Source organism: Musca autumnalis, unplaced genomic scaffold (genome assembly GCF_047663935.1).
Source record: "Musca autumnalis isolate F117 unplaced genomic scaffold, ASM4766393v1 scaffold_4, whole genome shotgun sequence".
NCBI classification, from domain to species: domain Eukaryota; kingdom Metazoa; phylum Arthropoda; class Insecta; order Diptera; family Muscidae; genus Musca; species Musca autumnalis.
This window is the reverse complement of record NW_027411977.1, coordinates 119,758,820-119,765,015: the sequence shown is the minus strand read 5'-3', so window position 1 is coordinate 119,765,015 and position 6,196 is coordinate 119,758,820.

Below are 6,196 nucleotides of genomic sequence, written 5' to 3'. Positions count from 1 at the left end.
TCTTCCATAATATTGCAATTTATTCATATTGCTCACTTCAGGAACAGCAAGCTTTATTTATTAATAATTTCATTGGAAAATATGCAATCCTATTGTTTTTCCAATTTCCAATAACCCAAAATGAAATAGTTATAAAAAATTGTTCTGCTCTATAACATGCTTTAACGACCTTAAATTTCAGTATCTAAAATTCTAGAATGTCCAAACCGAAAATCGTGTATTATGGTTTCATTTCATAAACCAAAATGACCATATTTTGGGTTATATAATTGTTCTTAAATATTTCCTAAATAATAATCCCTAAACTCCAATATATTCCTTACGAATACTAAATATCAGTTAAAATACTTGGGTCTCGCTTTTTTTAAAATTCAACCGAGGAGTTTTTGGTTATTTACATTTTCTTAATACGCAACACACAACAGATTGCTCAATGATTATAAACAATACATAAATAAATATAAGTATAAATAATTAATTCAAATGCTCATAGTTTTAAATGAAAATATTAAACACAGGTAAACAAACGTCCTCCCAATCTTCCTGTAAACACAACAACAAAAATTAAAAATGTGTATTTTAAACTTAATAATAACACAAACAAAAATTTCAATATATTTTGTTTTTGTGTATACATTTATTTTCTCGAATTTATTTTTTTGCTTTTCGTTAAGACAAAACAAAAATGTTAAAGTATTTTTCTTTAATTTAAAAGAAAAGAATAAGAACAATGTTACACTTCTTACAAAAGAACAAAGCCAAAGTTTAATTTTAATGATATATACATAAAAAACTCAAACTCAAGAACAAATTTGAGAAATTGTTTTATTATTATAAAAAAAAACAAATATTATTATAATTTAAAAGATGATTTCCAATTATTTCCTCATATTTTGTAATTTGTTTAGTTTTTTTATAAAGATATACATTAAATATTATATTTTCATAGTTATATAAAATTAAACAAGTATATAGAAGTAGTTTTACGATTTTAAGTAATCAATTTCAATAACAACAATTAAAAACAAAACAAAAAAATCTATAGAAAGAAACAAATCAAACCCATCAATTGCCAAATTAATTGTAGCTTTTATCAATAAAACAAAACACAAAACGTTTATATAATAAAAAGAAATGTGAAAAATACAACAAAATAAGATGAAAAACATAAATATATATTAAAAAGGTTATAAAAAGCTTATACATTATATACAAAAAAATACTCATTTTTTAAATTTCTTTTTATGTTTATTTTAAAATTTTCTTTAATAAATTGTTGTACTTTTAATTTTTAGTTGAACATTTTTGTCATTTCCCAAATAAATTTTTAATCTGTTTTAAAAGTTTCAAAACAAAAAAAAATAAATTGAGTCTTACTGCAAAATTAAAAAAATACTTTTTATTATTATATTACTTAGATTGTCATTTCCAGAAAATATTATAAATAAAAAGTTTTCTTTGATTTCGAAGACAAAGAATACTTTCAGAATGCACCGTAATAGTCGATTACACAATTTTCGGGTCATGGTCTGGGGTGTGGGAAATTCTAAATGGGGTGATAGTATTCGGTTAGTAGATTAAGACCCCAAAAGGGTTTTATTAGAGCTCCTTATGTATAACCAAGGTGAATTTAGAAAGTTTATATAAAAGGTGAATTCAGGCCCCCATTTGCTACCAAATATATATTTATTTGCTCTGTTCCAGAATCTGAAAGAATTTATAAATTTTTACTACAATAACAGTTTTTCCTTTATGATATCGGAAGAAATTGTAAAAATTAGTAGATTCTCGCATGTCTGCAACAGAGCAAATTGTTTTTTTTTAATCGAAAACAAATAAAAAATATTTCACTTCAATCAAGAATATATCTTTATTTAAGCTTCGCGAAGAATATTTATTTTATCGTTTCCTTCAATCTTTGGTGTATTCTACGCACAAAAACTTAAGACTAAGGGCTGAATTCGTCTTCTGGACAACTACACTAAATGAACCATGTATATAACCTTAAACAAAGGCAATGGGTCCCCAATATTTAGCGCTATACTTCACAAGACTAAATATAGAGCTTTGAAATTTGATAGAGATCTCGATTCACTATCACATTTTATCGACACTCAAGTTGTTTAAAAAATTTAACCCAATTTTTATCGACTTTGGTATTCTGAAACATTTTTAACAACTTTACTCATTGTTATTTAAAATTTTGTCGTTAAATTAACAGCAATAAATTTTGTGTTGTTAAATTGTCGACGATTTGTTGTTATTGAAAAATGACATTTGAACAACTTATGTAGGGTTTATCTCTTGGAATCAATTTTAGGAGAGAACCTGCTATAGACATAAGATTACTTCGCGGCTAGGACAGTCTCTTTTAACGGCATATGCAATCTAAAAGTCAAACATGCCTTTTCGGCCCCTAGAATAGCACTTATAACGACCGCGTTTCGTCACGTTTTTTACGGTTGTTATAAGCGAATTCGACTGTATGTTCAAAACCAAAATGCAACGGAAAGTTTATGTTTTTCATGTTAAATGTATTTTTATGTATTTTATTTATAACTGAAGGTCTTTCAAAAAAGATTTTTAATAGAGGATGCATATGCCATCAGACCCACCCCATAGTTTTGATGTCTTCTGTGAACATTCTTGGGCCTACACTACCCGCAGCATTAAATTCTGCCCACATCTAAGTATGAAAAGATTAATATTGCAATTAACCTAAAACGATTACTAACTATCTGCATTTAACATTCTTTGCTATTTCTAAAAACTTTGACCACGCCATGATCTTTTTTCTGCACTAGAAGGAATGGATGGTGGAATCATTGACGATTCTTTTGATATTTGTTATTCACCGTATTCGTCACCAATTACTGAAACACATTTCATCTCCGATACTTCATCGGCTCCAAACATATCACTCTGTTCCCAGCTTGTTTTCATTCCTATTTCATTCCCAATAGCTATTTCTCATTCCTATTTTATAAAAATTGTTTATTTTTCGCGGAATATACGTTTTATATATGTTCTATTTCCTTGTTTTTATTTTATTCTTTATTTTTGACATCTTGAATATCCAGAGATACCATTTTAAAATATTTATTTTCAATAGTCTTTTAACATAAGTTACTGAATAACACAATCGTTACTGCAAACACCAAAACCTGGCGATAAAAATAACAATTCGACAGTCGTAAAAAGTTACTGAATCGCCCTACTGGATTACATATAGAATCATTGGTACAACCCCATATACCCTTATTTTTAACTAATTTCGCCAAATGTTGGTATTTTGAAATATTTGCAAATAGAAACCCTCTATGCAAAAAATCATCAATATAGGTATAGTATTTTAGCTATTTCGAGATTCTTGGCTTCTATGTTTCCCAGGAAGGAAGAACAATGTAGTTCCATGTTTTGTAGTAGCGCCCATATAAAGGTACGTCCTGATTACCCCTATTCCGAGGGTCATGACAACATTTTCTAATCGATTTTTTATTTGAAAGTAAAAATCTTCCTGTAGAAGATTTTCAATATACAATATATATATATCGTCGGTGTCATGCTTAAGTGTTCCATACGCCATTTGCCTGATTCGAGAAAAACTCAAATTAATGTTTGAGTCTATACATTCTACAAGTGGTGCAAAAATTCAATACCTTAAAAGCCCAATTCTAATTAACTAAACTAAAAGAAGTTGATTTTAGTCAGATATCTGTTATAGTCTAGAAGTTATGGCCCATTTTTACAATTGCAAAAAGTTGCTGATTTGTTCCATGGGTTCTTTTTTCGTGTTTTTGGCAGTTTGCTTCACATGGAACACGTTATGTCACATTTCACCAAACCAACTATTTGTCAATTGTGTTCCACCTCCCTTACTGAAGTGCTACTGAGAACCGGAAATTCAGGTATGAGAACGAAATGCATTAGATACCATTTTTAAATGTTTCCTTTACATTTATTTAAGGAGTTGCCACTTGTCACTTTGAAGAATCGTCATTTTTTGTTTAGTTTATCTTATATGTTTTGTTTCAGGAGGAGGCGTTAAAATTAATCGAAAATAAATTTAGTTTCATATAACAGTACAATATTTAAAAATATTTAGATTTAAAAACTATTATTCTTCAGTTTTTAAACCAAGTCCTTTAAAACAATTTATTCCATACGCCACATTATTCGCAACTTGAAAAAATTGGGCAATTTTTTGTTCCAAACACCATTATTTTTGGTGCGGAACAATTCGTTTTTGTCTCTTTTTGTTCCATACCCCAAACGACATGGATATGGGACTAAGAAGTTATATGTTGTTTTGTTGCATACACCAGGCTTTATGGATATTTTTTCAATGTCGCAAGGCGGATATGGAACATATTGGCATCTGAATATCTCAGAGTCTATAAGAGATAAAGAAAAACAGACTAAAAAATCTGAAAGAGCATGTTTCAAAACCTTGTAAGATACCTTTATCTCAAAATGTCAAAAATGGCGAATGGAATACTTAAGCATGACACCGACGATATGTAGAGAGGGCTGAAGGTTCTTAGAAGAAATGTACATACTGTACTTGTACATAACAATAGGACACCGGTGGTCTATGAATTATGTTTTCTTCCGAGTTGCTTACCATAGATGTTATACAACAGTGACCAGCAATGACCCCTTCATGAGTTCTGATCTCTGACTTGCTAATGGATATATTATACTAATATATGTACATACATATGTAGAGAGGGCTTCAGGTTCTTAGAAGAAATGTACATACTGTATTTGTACATAACACTAGGACACCGGTGGTATATCAATTATGTTTTCTTCCGAATTGCTTATCATAGATCTTATGCAACAGTGACCAGCAATGACCCCTTCATGAGTTCTGATCTGTGACTTGCTAATGGATATATTATACCATATGTTTTTCGCATGTATGACATCAGTATACCCCAACTGGCCACATACATGTGAAAAAGCATATGGCGCATAATATAGCCATACGTGAGAGTTGGGATGTGGTTCTACGTACTGAAATTATCTACCAGGTTGACTTCGATATACCAAGTCCTTAGGGTTTTCTTAAAGTAGAACTTTTTAAATTTGTCGAGAAAGATGCAGAGCGGTGGATTGACAGTCTCCGTCTGTAGGTCAGAAAGCTGAGAACTCCGTGCTGCTAGTTTTTAAGTCAGACCTACACTTTTGCACAATTATAGATTTTTAAGACGAAAAACCTAAGTGTCTTTAGAGCACTCTGGCTACGACACAACCGTTACCATTCTACCAAAATCTGTAATTTCTACACATAGCTCTAAAGATTTGAGCAGTATAAAAAAATCTGCCTGGAAAACGCTGCAGTTATCGATAAGCATGATTGGCAGCTCCCGTTCCTTCTTTTATCTTCGACCTTTCTGTGAAAATAACTAGACAGCACAGCATTTAAGGCCGTCTGTGGAGTGTTTTTTTTACGGCTCCGGTAATGACTTTGCTGCACAGTAGCTACCTTAAACAGATTCGATTTATTACTTAGGTCATGTCAACAAATCATCAACAAACAGTGGTTCCACTTGTCTGGGAAGGTGCGACAAAAATATTTCTAATCGTCGGATAGATCTGATTTTTCAGTAAATGCTTAAAATAAGTAAAAAATACGTTAGCCAAAAAATTATCAATATAGGTCCAGTTTTTCCTATAGCTCCCATATAACGGTACCACCCAATTTCAGGTATTTTGAAGATTTCATCTATATATTCGGCCCGAATTGGCTGTAATTTGGTATTTAGGGTTTCCAGTAGTCAGAAACCTTCTGCACCAAAAATTGTGGACAAGTGTCCTGGTTTTGGTATAGCCCCCATATAACGATACCTCCTGATTTCAGGTATTTTCAAGCTTCTATCTATATTTGCGGCCCAAATTGGGTGTAATCTGGTATTTAGAGTTCCCAGTGGTCAGAAACCTTCTGCACCAAAAATTGTGGATATAGGTCTAGATTTTGGTATGGCCTCCATATTTTTATGTAAATTTTCAGCCTAAATTTGCTGTAATTTGGTTTGGGGATTCTCAGTGGTCAGAAAACGTCTCCGGCTGATATTGTGGAAAGGAAAATAAGCTAATTATTCCATTTCAGGTCAGAATATTTCATGTTGGGGATTATACCCCCCAACAAATATTTCATAAAAAAATATAATAAAAAGCCACTCAGAAGTAG